This window comes from Micropterus dolomieu, linkage group LG16 (assembly GCF_021292245.1).
Source record: "Micropterus dolomieu isolate WLL.071019.BEF.003 ecotype Adirondacks linkage group LG16, ASM2129224v1, whole genome shotgun sequence".
NCBI lineage: Eukaryota > Metazoa > Chordata > Actinopteri > Centrarchiformes > Centrarchidae > Micropterus > Micropterus dolomieu.
In genome coordinates this window covers 1,030,108-1,044,914 of record NC_060165.1, presented here as the reverse complement: position 1 = coordinate 1,044,914, position 14,807 = coordinate 1,030,108, and positions in this window count along the sequence as shown.

The following is a 14,807-nucleotide window of genomic DNA, read 5'->3' as shown; positions in this document are numbered from 1 at the left end:
CTTGACCGTGAAGCCACTGTAGTCTGGGGCAAAGCGGACCTTTCTGCCCGCAACCACGGGTGGGGATCTCCACGCAGCCTGCAGTATTGCCTGTCTGGTTGTGTAACGGAGCACACTGAAAATCAGCGTGCAATTGTCAGTGTTGCTCCTCTTTGTGCTGTCACTGTAGATTCAGTGAGCTCTCATAATTTCGATCTGGACATCCGATAATTTCGGGAACCACAGGGGCAGAGAGCGCGAGAGAAACTGAATAGCATTGGAGATTGTTTTAGCACGATAATGCGAATATTGCATCAGCGGTTTCTGTCCTCCATATCTGCTAGCTTCACCCGCAGCTCCTGGAAAGTTTGGCCGTAGCCGCCAAGAGTGTTTGAGTTGATCTCCACGGCCATTGTAAGAGTGTCTAGATCAGATCTGATAGCGGATAGACTTGCAGTCAGGGATGCTAGCTGAGCATGTATAGCAGTTAGCTTCTCGTCACTCCAAGAGAAAAACGACTCGAGGTAGCCTTTCTGGCTCTCCAGCACCGCATCTGCCATTGCGTCCATATCAGCACATTGAGTTTTGTTCTTGTTTGCCATTCTGCTTCAGATGGCTATATCGAGCACAAAGTGATAAAAATATCAGTGGTGGAACCACAAAAACCAACTATTTGGCGAGGTTAGGCCGAGAGCTAAAACCCTAAGCCGCCATCTCTGTCGAGCCGATCACGTGACTCCGGGTTGAAAGGGTTTTGAAGGATATTGTTGGCCGTCAACGTATAAACATAAAAACTCTATATCATAATGATTAAATGTAATTGGATTACGCGCATAACTACCTGTAAATGCCTCTTGATCTACAAATCCTACTACAATAAATTTAGGTATTTGTCCCAAGAGTACATTTTCTTGATTACAAACACGAGTGCCCGTTGGGACGCTAAAATTTTTAAGACAGACTCTGTATGATATTTAACGTTGCCATGCTTAACAGCCGGAGATACGGTGACTTTCTTTACAAACAGGCTTGCTGACATAATGTTAACCCGAAAGTCGTCTACAGTGTTGTGCATTCATTGCATTTTTAGCTCTTATGAATTTTATCTTGAGGTCTACGCCATTTATCATTAACTTGTCTTGTAAAACAAGTCAGAATGTAAAGGGTATATTAGCTCCACTACACGGCCGCCTTGTGTGCACTCCATTCTTTTAACTAGTCCCTCATTGCGTCCTCCAGCCGTTGTGTCGTCCATATGACCTGCTGTATCCATGAAAAATAGTCTGGATCCAAACTGTCTGCAGAGCGTCCTTTCCATAGTTCAAAAGGCACTCTATTATACCCCTTTAAGGATATGTGTTTGATGATTGCGTTATGAGTCGGTCCCCCAGCGATATGTCGACCTGTGAAAATATTGTACATCCAGGGTAGTTGATAAAGCCCACTTCGTCTGCTTGATCCAGGTTTCCGCCGTTAGCTTTGGTGATTTTTACGCGCGTGTACAGAAACGTATTGTTTAGATCCAGGTAGTCCTCTGTACTAGCTGCAATGAAAAATTCAAGAGGTGCAGAGTCTGATACCACTGCTAGAGGAGGGAATTGGATGTAGACACATTTCTCAATACTTGTTTGTGTTAACGGCACCATAAACAGGTCTAGCTCTGACTTGACGCACTCTTGTGACAGGCTATGTACCAATGACATTCTCATGAAAATGAAAATGTCTCTTGTCTTGACCCAATGTCATAGAAAATGTCTCTTGTCTTGACTTGCGACTTGCTTCTCCTTGCTTGTTTATTTTTTGTAGTCTTAGTATGGGTCTTCTTATTTGTTGTTTGGTTACGCCTCCTTGGTAGGGAACTCCCTCTTTTACCAGGAGGTCGTTTTATTGGTCGGGGGGCCACGGCCACTATACCTGACCCCTGTTGACGTCTGTTGATGTTAGTAATAACATCCATAGCTATGTTAATTGAGGGGCAACAAATGTAAATCCTTCCTTGAGTAAGGGGAAGGCTAATCTAAACAGACCCCTAAAGATACCCCCTAACCCTGCACCATACTGATCACCAAGCCTGCTGTATCCTGGTAAATCACCACCCGCTTGGGCTGTATAATATGCAACGTACTTGTCCGCATTGTGAGCATATGGATGGTACATGTTTGCTCCTTGTCTAATACTGATATTTCACAGGCCGAAAGTGTAGCTTTATTATAACTTTGCTGTACGTAAAAGGGTATATGTACTATTCTTAAAAGAGGGACGTAACTATCCCCTACCGTTTGATGATCAACAATATTGGTATAAACAAATATATTATACATCCCTACGTTAACATCGGCAGGATGTGGCGCCAAATACGGCATCTGTGTCAACACTGTGTTAGTTTGCGGCTGAGATGTAAATGTTGCAATTCCCTCGTGAGTTTTAAAAGCCGCTCCGGGGATAAGTTTTCCTTGAAACGTTAATTCTACGTCTCTCGTTGGTAAAATGCTTACTAAGTTGGTAATGTTGTTGTAATCAAGCTCAATGTGACCCATGTCGTTTTCAGATAAACAACTGTTTAGTTCAGCTATTATCTGTGACATTGTTGTATAGAACCCGTGTGTCGTTGATAGAACTACCCTCTTGTTGGATTTTTTATCTAACACAACAAATTTTGAGTCTTCTGATTAAAAACGATTTCCATGTTTTTGGATATTGTATTTCTATCAAACCCAGCTCGTATGCTGATTTAAAGTGTAAAGGCTTGGATAGTTTCGTTCTAAAGTTTGCTATTGTATTGCTCGGGTAACATAATGCAGACGAGTTGCTGGGCAGGGTGACAAAAAAAATCCTCTGTATCCATTTATACGTGTGTTTGTAATCTGCTAAGGTAGCTGAATGACTTGTTTTACCCAAACCCAGGAGTTAAATTTATCTGGCCATCCGACCCATTTGACTAACACCATGTCCTGGCCTTGTCTTTTCTTTCTCAATAAATCTTTTCTATTTTAAATGTTTTGCTTTTATCTATAATAACTTTTTGCATCTCTTGCTCATAAAATGTCCCCTGTAATATTTCGCTGTCATAGTTTTTTAACCTGTAAACAGGAGGGTCCCTTGACACGCATTCCTTTACAGTGAAATATTCATCAGTATAATTTTGCTCATAACCTTTTTTAAAAGGCCTGCGTAGTTTTGAAATTCTTACAGTATCACCCACCTCATATTTAAAACAAATTACTCTTTTATCTTTTGTTTTATACAAGTTGTTAAATACGATATCTTCATTGTCTTTTGTTACGTTAATCGGTTTCATTTTAATACTACGATGATAATTCATTGTAGGAGGTGACTAAATCCTGCAATATATCTACCTATCGTTTAGAATTACTGGCTGTTAAATAACGCCACATTTTAGATTTCAGAGTCCTGTTAAAGTGCTCTACTACAGATGCCTTAGTCTCATTTCATTAACGCATCGAAATCTTTAAGAACTCTTTTCCCTTGTCTGTTTGAATTTTATGCGGTATTCTACCTTCAGTTAAGATATCTTTAAAGGACGCTGTGACGCATTTACCGCTCTTATTTTTTAAATGCACCCATGCGTGTTTTGAAAACAAATCTATACATGTTAATAAATAGCGTACCCCATTATTTTCAGTAGAATAAGCGGACATGTCAACTAGATCTAGCTGGTATTGCCAATCTATTGAATTCACTAAAACCTTGTTTCTCTTAAAATGCACTGGAGCCGTCTTGTGTAGAGTATAGGCATCTTGCTTCATGAGCCAGTTTTCTACGTCTGAATCTGCATACCGACCTCCAGTAGTGTCAAATATGGCCTTTTTAAGTTTTTACATGCCTCCGTAACCTGCGGAAGAGGATTAGGGCCACATGTGAATTTTTTTTTATGAGTTCTGAGATTAAAGTCAGAATTCTGAGAAAAAAGTCAGAATTCTGAGATTAAAGTCAGAATTCTGAGAAAAAAGTCAGAATTCTGAGATTAAAGTCAGAACTCTAAAGAAATTTCACATGTGGCCCTAATCCTCTTCTGCAGTAACCCCCTGCGTTTTCTCTCACATAGTATATATTCCTCATCACCTCCTCCATGATCTTTGTTACAAAGACTGACGCTTCAACGTCCGGTTAAGACTCGAGCTGAGGGATTAGAATACAAAGCTTTAATCATACCAATAAAAGTTTTACTAAAGCCCATCACCTCTAAGACTGACCATAAAAATAGCCAGTCAAGCCTGTCAAAGGCTTTCATTGCGTCAAGAGAAAGAAGTGACATTGGGGTCTTACTGTCCTTCGGCGCATCAACAATGTGAAGAATGGTACGCCATCCAGAGGTCATTCGTCTGACACATTCTGTTTTCAAATCTAGAACCAACATAGTGTCCTATCTGTGTCACATATTGCATTGTTAACAGCTTCACACAACAGTGCTCTCATCTTATACACGATGTATCTCTTTTTGACATGGTTTAGTAGACTAGACACATTCCCCATTGTTTTTAGTGTTGTTCCCCCTTCTTAACTATTGTGCTCACACTGTCCTCCACTCTAACTACCTGTGTAAGCGAAGCAATGAGAAAAGGGTTCCTCAGCCAAATCTGTAGAGCAGCTGCTGCAACGTCTCGAATCCTGCACTTACACGTTGGCACCAACCCAAGACCACATAGGATGTACTTTTGAGCATCAGCGAAATTTTTGTTAAAAAGCTTCTGCGTAATTTCTCTATTATGTCCTTTAAAAGAAGGGTAGCGTGTCAGTGCAGGTGTGAGGTTGTTTTCTGCTACATTCGTCTGTACAAGCGCAATACACACACGTTTGCTTAGCTTTTTGTTGCAGTATGTCGTGTAAATAATAAGCTACGGTTATCTGTATAATACTGCTAGTAGTAGTGTTAGGAGATGTGTCCTTGTCGCAACAGTCCAGAGTGTCTCCCACTTTTTAGACATAATGGGGTAGCCTTTTTGTTGCTCTGGGGTCCCCTTCCTTGCATTTTGGATGATGGAATCGTCCATGATCTAAAAAAGATGTAGGATTCTGGGTCATAGACTTCAAGGTCTGTCTCTATACGGTAGAGCTCTTCTGGCACAGAGCCGCACCATTGCGTGGTGTAGACTCCTTTTGAAGCACTCATATCTTTACAGACTTTGTTTCTGAAGTAATTCTAGTCTTTGGCTGAAAAACTAATGTGTGGTGTGCTTTCACAAAGAAAAATTTCATCAAGCTCTCTTGTATAACACACAGAGTACGGTCTAGACCTGCTCTTTTATGAAAAGCGCTGTGAGATAACTGTTGTTGTGATTTGGCGCTATATAAATAAAATTGAATTGAATTGAAATTGAATTATAAAGATGAACTGATCCGTGCTCAAACAAGAATCCCGACATTCTAAAATCTTCCACCGCCCATTCAAACTGAGGCGCCCAAGCCTTTCAGTCCAGCAAATCAGCCAATGTTGTTGGGGGAGTCTTTTTTCTAGGAGCCATACTCATTGCAACAGGATCTATAATTATACGTCGTTTTGGAGTCATTACTCCCAGTTGATTACCTGTGACGTCCATGATTGTGATGCTGCAAAGATGCCGCTGTTGTTCTGCACAAAGATAGCTCTGTCCTATGTGGATTCACCCAAAAATCGTTCAGGCACCCTGTTCCATGCTCTCGGTCAGATGTAAGACAAAAACGACCCTGCTATTTATACAACTGACTGCTAAAGCCACTCCCAAACCTCAACATCCGCTTTTAGAGGATAACCCCAGACATGCCCAAATACAAACCCCCAATTTCACACCCCTCTTCACATTTTGTTGTTCAACCTCATTAGACCCCACCCAATTTTTTAAATTATTTTTATTAAAGAATATTTTTTATTAATACATTTTTTTATATGAGATGAGATTGTTTACCAACAACTACTACTGGAACCAGCTACTTACTGGCAACATATTTTGACATAAATGTACATGCAGAACAGGTTGTACTACACTGCTCAAAAAATTAAGGGAACACTTAAATCACACATTAGATCTTGATGAACTAAATAGTTCAGATATTGTCAAACTGTTGAGAACAAAATGACGTAACAACGGTCAATGGAAATCAAAATCACTAACTGATTGAAGACTGGGCTACTTGGCGGCGTTGGATGCACCAATACAGTTGAACGGCCTGGAGGTTCTAAATGGGATTCAGGTCTGTGGAATTTGATGGCCAGTCAATGGCACAGATGCCTTCATTACCCAGCATAAGGTCTTAACAGCAGTCTGTTGGCTAGCATGTGTAGGTCTGTGCGACCCTCCAAGGGTATGCCTTCACAGACCATAACTGATACTGGATGATGTTGCAAGCAGCATAACATTCACCACAACATCTCCAGACTCTTTCGCATCTGCTCAGTGTGAACATGCTCTCATCTGTGAAGAGAACGGGGAGCCAGTGGCAGACCTGCCAATTCTGGTGTTCTCTGTTGCCAGCTGAGCTGCACAGGAGCACAGATCCCACTAGAAGATGTTGAGCCCTCATGGAGTCTGTTTCTGACAGTTTGGTCAGAAACATGCACACCAGTAGCTCCCTGGAGGTAATTTTGTTGGGCTCTGGCAGTGCTCCTCCTATTCCTCCTCACACAAAGGAGCAGATACCGGAGGATGCAGGTACCGCCTCATGTTACCAGTAGTGACAATTACACCAGCAAAATGCAAAACTAGAGAACAATCAGTCAGCAAGGATAAGGAGAGAGAAACTTTCTGTGGACACCACTTGCAAAACCATTCCTTTTTTGGATGTTGTCTTGCTGTTGCCTCTCCAGTGCACCTGTTGTCACTTTCATTTGCACAAAAACAGGTGAAACTGATTCACAATCTCTTATGCTTTCTTTACTGGACAGATTAATATCCCTGAAGTTTAACTGACACAATATTATAAGTGCATGTTATAAGTCAGCAGTGTAGACAAATGCCTATAATAAATACAGGCAAATATACTTAACATTATCTTTTACGCAGCATAAGCTAACCAGTCACATCACTGTTACACAAATACACATCAGTACACATATCTATAAGTGATCACACTGTGCTGGAGTTGAGTCTGTTGCTGTTTCGCTCAGACCAATACAAAACTAGACTTACATAATGGTTAACAGCTCAGCAACAAATGTATCACATCATGTTGTGGCATTTGCTTTCTTTCAGTTGACTTTAACCAGGAAGTAATGAACTAGATATCACAGCTGAGCTGGCAAGTCACCAGAGAGAGGAGCTGCACCGCTAAAAGCTGTTCGGTCAATACAATAACTTTACTTGAAGCATTTGTTAAGTTTCTTTCAGGTAACAAGCAGTTTGAGAGTTCCTTCCACATTCTTGCAGTTTAGCTGCACACGAGACCTTGAAATCACAAAATCTCTTTCAACAAATGCAGAAATCAGCAGTTGATGATATAGTAGAATAGTTCCTCCTGGCAGTTCCCAGCAGGAGGCCGTGAGAACAGAGAGAGATGGAGGCAGCAAGTGTTTTATTTTCCTCACTCCCTGGGTCTCTGCTGATTCATAGAACATTGAATAGTTGATGTGGTGATTACAGAGGCTTTGAGTACAGGAGAGAGCTTGATAGGAACATGCAGCCTTGTGGGGCTACTTATCTACAGGTTTATCTCTCTGCCAGGGGAAACGCAAGGCTGACCAACCCTGGGAGGAAACAGCGCCAAACAGAAGCAGAACAGCTTTCACCCTAACGAGATACTGATGAGGAAAGCTGGGCGAAGGCAGCAGGCCAGATGGGGTAAGTGTAAGGAGATGAAAGGAGGAGAGTGGAGTGTAGAAGGCTGCTGGTCTGCAATTTCATCTCTTCTTCCATCTTGTCTCTCTCTCTCTCCTGAAAATGCCTACCTCTCTCTTCTCTCTCTTTGTTCTTGTTCCCTCCTTGTACACTTTTTCACAAAATAACGGTCAATTTTCAACAATAAACACAGCTAAAAGAGACAATTTTACTACGTAGTCTTCTTTATCATAGTAGAAGCACAAAAAAAGTACTAATCACCAAATCAACAAAATCTAAACATGTCAACAAAATCAGTTAGGCAAAACAATCTTATTCTGAACAGCTCCCCGTGGGATATGCAGCCGTGCAGACCATGAAACAAAATCGGGTCACAGAGATCTGTGAAGAAGGTAGTGGAAGCACCACAAGGTGACTCCGCTACTGAAATGCTGCTGAGACGCTTCCAGTCGCCGGTCAGAGGACGGAACAATACCGCGCCGCACACGCCGCCTGTGTGAGTCTGGGATGGAACATAGTAGCCTACGTCCGTCCCTCAGAATTCCCATGATGCATCAAAACAAATTTCATGAGGTATGCATGTATACAGGCTCTACACATCAGGTTAACAGGACATCTTTAATAGTATTTAGTATATCAACAGTGTCCCCAAGGAAAGAAGGGATACTTAAGATACATTTCTTAGCAAAAAAGTCAACAAATTGGGAAAAAGGCTCAGTTACACTACCAATAATTGCCACAGTCGAGCAGAGTTAGTAGTTTGGTTGGCCATAAAAGACAGGACATATAGGGCACTCAGCAAGCAGGAAGTCTTTTTCCATTAGGGAAACTGTCTCTGTAAATAATATTTCAAAGAGTATAGTCTAGAACTGTTCTATATTAAAATGTGCAATGTGATAACATCTGTTATGATTTGGTATAGAAAGCATAAAATTTAATTCAGTTGAATTAAATTCTTATCCAACTCTTACGGCAACATTATGTAAGATTAGTTTTTTGTATGATTTGGCTCCCCTATCACATTACAGTATAATTCCCTGCTGTGGTAAAGAAGGACAGCTGTTCAAGTGCATTTGTTATAATTACACTACTAATGGTTAAAATCTAGCAAGTCTACAACTTTGCTAACACAAGCAAGTCTACATTCAAAAAAACAATTTATCAACTAGATAATATGCACCATAGTTTATTTTGCCTATGTAGATTGGTCTTATTTTGTATGTTTTATTTAAAATGATGATATGATTTGCACTTAGCTTTCTATGTATTCATACCACTTGCGCATAGTAAATGTTTGACATAGACAGAAGACAAATAGCAAAATAAAATATACAAAAAAAAAAAATTATGGACATACTTTTTTATTTGTTTAAAAGTAAAAAGAAACATAAAAATATTACTTTGGGATTTAATAATTCATGCTTTGAAGGGTTAACATTTCCTGTTCATGTATATATAAAACCTAATGCCAGTGGCATTATGTTTCCTTCAAAACCCATTTGCTTTTGCAAATAAGTCACAGGCCTATGTAGCGTTTTTTTCTAGTGCACAGGGTTGTCCTTACAACCAGCAATGTAAGCAAAAATTAGTAGCTGGCAGCGTTTTCAGTGAAGGTATTCACACTGGAAGTATGTGACAACAAGAAGAACTGTTCATCGTAAAGACTCTGAAGGTGGCCTGTGCCTCTAGAGTGCTACTTGAAAACTGCCTTATGCAGAGGATGAAGGGATGTTGTCTCAAGCCCGTCCAAATAAAAAAACTTTCACAAGAACCAGGGCACAGGCTACAGCCTGGAAACAGAAACAAAACATGCATAAGTCAGGTTACCATCTAAATATAGAGCACATTTTAACCATTTCTTTCCAGAAAATCTGCAAAAATTAATGCTAATAATAATAATGCATTACATATATATAGTGCTTTATCATAGAAACTCGAAGCGCTTCAGAGTGAGGTGGGGGGGACTCATTTCAACCGCCTCCAATGTGTGTACTATACATAATATATATTAAATTTGCCTAGGCTACTGTAAAAAAGGGGCATCATCTTGGCAGAAAACATGACCTACAAGGGTATTACTTATTTTACAATGACAAACTGCAGAACTAAAGTTCTGTTCTGTCCCACAGATGGTTCGGTTTGCAATGCTGGCGAAAGTCAGACAAAATTTCTAACCAGCATGCCTTATCGTAGATCCAGCATGCATCACGTTAAGTGAGCGCTGCGAATCGCCGCATAAAGTCACATGCACCTATTTAAAGAGCTCTAGTCAAAGCTTAAACAATGGAGAACCATGTGGAGAACATGATGGAAATATGACATTTCTGTTCAACAAACAAACATCTTAGAAGTACAATAACCTGGATAATGACTATGAGATAATATATTATTATCTGAAAGCTTATAAACACACACAAAGCTCCTATTCTCCACCGTCAGTTCATTGTGTGTGTGTGTGTAAGCAGAGTGGTGGCTTGTCCATGCAGCAGTCACGGATGGCAGGTGGTCTGTCAGAATGTATTGCTCCAGTGCCCCTCATGTACTTGCTGATCTGTCTGCTACAACCAGTCACTCTCAGCCTCACACACACACACGAACACACACCCCACTGTGGAATGTCAACAGAGAATTGAATTTAGTGCATGGATGCTTCATCAGTCTTCCCAGGATAAAGAAATGTTACATAACAGTTGATATTCATCATCTGTGAAAAATAGATCCGGAGTAGAAATACCTCTGTGTAAACCTGTATTTTACAAAAAAACCATAATTTCTGTCACAGTAACAAAACAATCCATCATTGGGTTTGCAGAATAGAATATGTCATGTTTTGACCATTTTGCTTTAATTTTATAGTGACAGCCGCAGAGATGGGACAGGAGAGGGGGTGACGTGGGTTGGAATCAAACCCAGGCCACTGCAGTAAAGACTCAGCCTCAATGGTATGTGCTCTAACAGGTGAACTACTGGGGCACCCCATATGTTGCTTTTCAAATCCCACTTACAAAGACATATTTGATTCACTGAAAATGAAGATGCGAGTAGAAAAAGTCTGGAACCATGCCACTGCCAGAAAAAAAGGGCTGATGAGAGAGCTGAAGCTGAAGCTTACGGTAATGTCCTGTAAAATCAAACGAGTAAAAAGAGGTCAGTAAGGCTGCAGTCGGTGATCAGTTAGTGTGGGTTTCTCAAAATGAGTGAGTCCTTCCACATTACACACAGTCATAGTCACGTAGTCAGAGGTACAGGTAATCCAGAGCTGTGTTAACATGAACTACAGAGTGCGGACTGACTGATCTCACTTTCATCTTTTCAGTGTGAGAAGCTGTTGCAGTGTGTTGTAGTGCCTTAGACTGAAATGGGCTCTGTTTCAGAGCAGCAGGCCGAGCACTCAGTGACCAGCTGGCCACCACGCAGCAGGAATCGCAATGAGTTGTTCAGGCCGCGAGGGGACACACCAGATGTTCAGCATGTTGTTGACTGACTCTCTGCTGTCTGCCCTCAGGCATTCTCTCCCTCACAAATTCTTTCTCTAGGTCTCTCTCTCAAATCTCTCTTTATTTTGCTTTGTGACCTTAAAATGATGGGAAAACAAATGCAACCGTAATCAAGGAGAGAGATTTTTTTCTAAACTCTTTGGTAAACAAACATTATTCCCTAATTTTTACCAGTTTATCAGGTACGCATGTACAACTGAATGCAATTTGATGCAACCTTTTTGTTGAGACTGTAAATGAGGTGTTGATTCAAGACTGTTTTTACTCTTTTGCATTATACACTGCTCAAAAAATGAAAGGAAAAATCACACATAAGATATTAACTAAATAGTTCAAAGTTCAAAATTTTACTATAAATTGTATAATTTGTTGGGAACAAAACACATTAACGGTTGATGAAAACCAAAATCACCAGCCGATTGAGGGCTGGATTCAAAATCACACCAAAAATCAAAGTAAAGAAACTGAAATCAAAGGCTGATCCAGCCTGCGTGACTTTCATCACGGCAACATGATGTGACCCAGTAGTGTGGTCGGCCTCCACCTGCCTGTATGCACTCCTGACAATAATTCAAATCAGCTTTATTAGCATGAATGTATAACAACAATATTGCAAAGCTACTTATAAATTACACAAGAACAATTAATTTCATACATTTCATTAAATAAGTAAATAAAACAGTAAAAGTTGTGTTTGGGTGTGTTAATAAAAAATAAAAAAAATATATAAAATATAAAAATTCCAAAGAAATAAATATTAAAAATAAAAGTAAATAAGTAAAACAGTAAGTGTGTGTGTGTTAGAAAATGAAAATAATATATTAAAATAAATTTAAAAAACAGTGAGTGTGTGTATGCTTAAAAAATAAAACAATAAAATAAATAAATGAAACAGTAATGTGTGTCATTATAATATATTAAAAATTAAAATAAAATAAATAGATAAAACCGTAAACGTGTGTGTGTATTAATAGAAAATATAATTAGTAATTCATTTAAAAGAAATATCAAATGTGAAATTTAAAAACAAAACAATTAATAAAATATCAAACAATCAAAATAATAATAATTTGAAAATTAGTACAGTCTGAGTTTCCACTGGTTGTCCTCACTTCATGGCATGAGGAGACATATTTTGCAGCAATTATTTGACATTCTGGCATTTCTCCCAGTAAATAGGGGAGTTTCTGTGTGTCTAATTCGAATTCGGGGTATATTTGGGAAATGTTTGCAAAGTTTTTTGTCTTTTTTCTTTCTCTTTGTTTTATATTTAGGGCATGAGGTTAGAAAGTGCAGCTCTGTCTCTATCTGTCCTCTGTCACACTGGGAGCAGAGTCTTCTTGTGGTAGCCAGCTCTGTCTGTGGCGACCCTTTTCTATGGCCAGGCTGTGTTCACGCAGTCTGGATATTGTCAACATTTTTCTTAGTTTAGGACATTTTATTGTGCTCAGGTAATTTGCCAGTTTCTCTTTTTAGGACTGAAACACTGTAGGAGACATTTTGTGCATTATTTACACATGTGGGCTATATATTCAGGTTTTTTCATTTTGGGAGAAGGAATAGGCGTGCTTTTAAGAATTTATAGTTTATTTTATTTGTTGGACAAAAAACTCTCAGACTAATAGCTATTTTGATTTGTCTTAAAACATGTTTAGAGTGGACTTTAAGCTCAAAGACGGTGAATATGCAGCTGTAAACCAAATGAATGATTTGAAAGTCAGACCAGACCTTGCTTATGCACCTCCTGCCTCTGTTAAGTGTTTCCTGGCTCCGCCGTCACTATCACCGCTAGTTAGTCGTTAGTTTCTTACTGAAGGTAGGGAGGACAGATTCGGGTTCAATCTCAAAACGTTTTGTTGGCGCTGAACTCGCCCCTGGTCCCCACGCGCTCATGCAGTTTCCGCCGATCTGCATCGATTTTTTGCAGCAGATGATTTAGTCGGCGAGGCAGCGTACTCCTGCGCATGCGTCCGCAGGCGGGTTTTCGGCGCTGATGTCGCGTTCTAGTACTCCATAGAAAACTCGTACATCCAGGATTCATGGCTTAAGCATACGTTTTGTCCAATGTTCATACTTAATACAAATTCTAACATTATACCCTACCACAGACATTTGTCAATCCCTTCCTCTCATTATTCCCATATAAAGTCCAAGTTGTTGTCATAAAATAATTCATATCCGTAATATTTAATGCCAGTATTTAAATGTCTGCCAATTGTAAGTGGGAGTTTCATTAGTGTCTACATACAGACGTCATATTTGGAGCTATCCAGGTTTATTGTACTTCTTTATTTTTGCAGCTGTTTATAGTGTATGAAAAGTCATTTATTGTTCACTTACAAGAATCACTTTACTTATCTATTGACTAAAACTAAAGTCTATGTGTGTCCCATGTCTTTCATTTATTGTGTTTTTGCTACTGTGTTATCATAATTGTAACCTAGCCATATTACATCAAGTTTTTATTACTATAAAGAAAAAAAAATCATACTAGCTATTTCCTGAACTCCCAAAAAAGCCACTGGCTCTTCCATCTGCTGAGGATGACCAGAATGAGCTTTCAAGCACATTAAGTTCATATTTTAAGATTGAAAAAATAATTATTCAATTCGCCAAATCACAACAACAGTTATTTCACAGCGCTTTTCATAAAAGAGCAGATTTAGACCATAAGCTGTGATAAAAGAAACCCAACACTTCCCACCAAGAGCAGCACTAGGCGACAGAGGCAAGGAAAAACTTTTAAGAGGCAGATACCTCGAGCAGAACCATGGCTCAGGGTGGGCGGCCATCTGCCTCGACCGGTTGGGGTTGAAGAAGAGAGAGAGAGAGAGATAGCCATAAAGAGGGAGAGAGGGATGGAGGGGTAGGGAGGAGCAGCCTAAACAATACACACACAGAAGTACAGACAGTAAAGGTGATGTTGGTACAGAATGAATGAAGCATGGTACAGATACTAGTAACATAGTAATGTTAATGATAATAATAACAATAATAATCATAATAGGACTGTCGAGCAGGAACACGGGGGCAGCAGGTGACCCGCAACCACAGATCCAGACTCCACAGCTCCAGAGCCAGAAACACCTGCAGGAAGTGATAGGAGGAGAGAGGAGAGGGACGAGAAAGCACAAGACCTCAGTCGAGTTAGTAACATGCAATAATGGGATGAGGTTGCATACAGAGGGAGAGAAAGAAGTGGAGAGAGGAGCTCAGTGCATCATGGGAAATCCCCCGGCAGTCTAGGCCTATAGCAGCATAACTAAGGGATGGTTCAGGACTCACCTGAGCCAGCCCTAACTATAAGCTTTATCAAAGAGGAAAGTCTTAAGCCTACTCTTAAATGTGGAGATGGTGTCTGCCTCCTGAACCCAAACTGGAACCTGGTTCCACAGGAGAGGAGCTTGATTGCTGAACGCTCTGGCTCCTAGTCTACTTTTGGAGACTCTAGGAACCACAAGTAACCCTGCATTCTGGGAGCGCAGTGCTCTGGTGGGGTAGTAAGGTACTATGAGCTCTTTAAGATAAGATGGTGCCTGACCATTAAGAGCTTTGTAGGTGA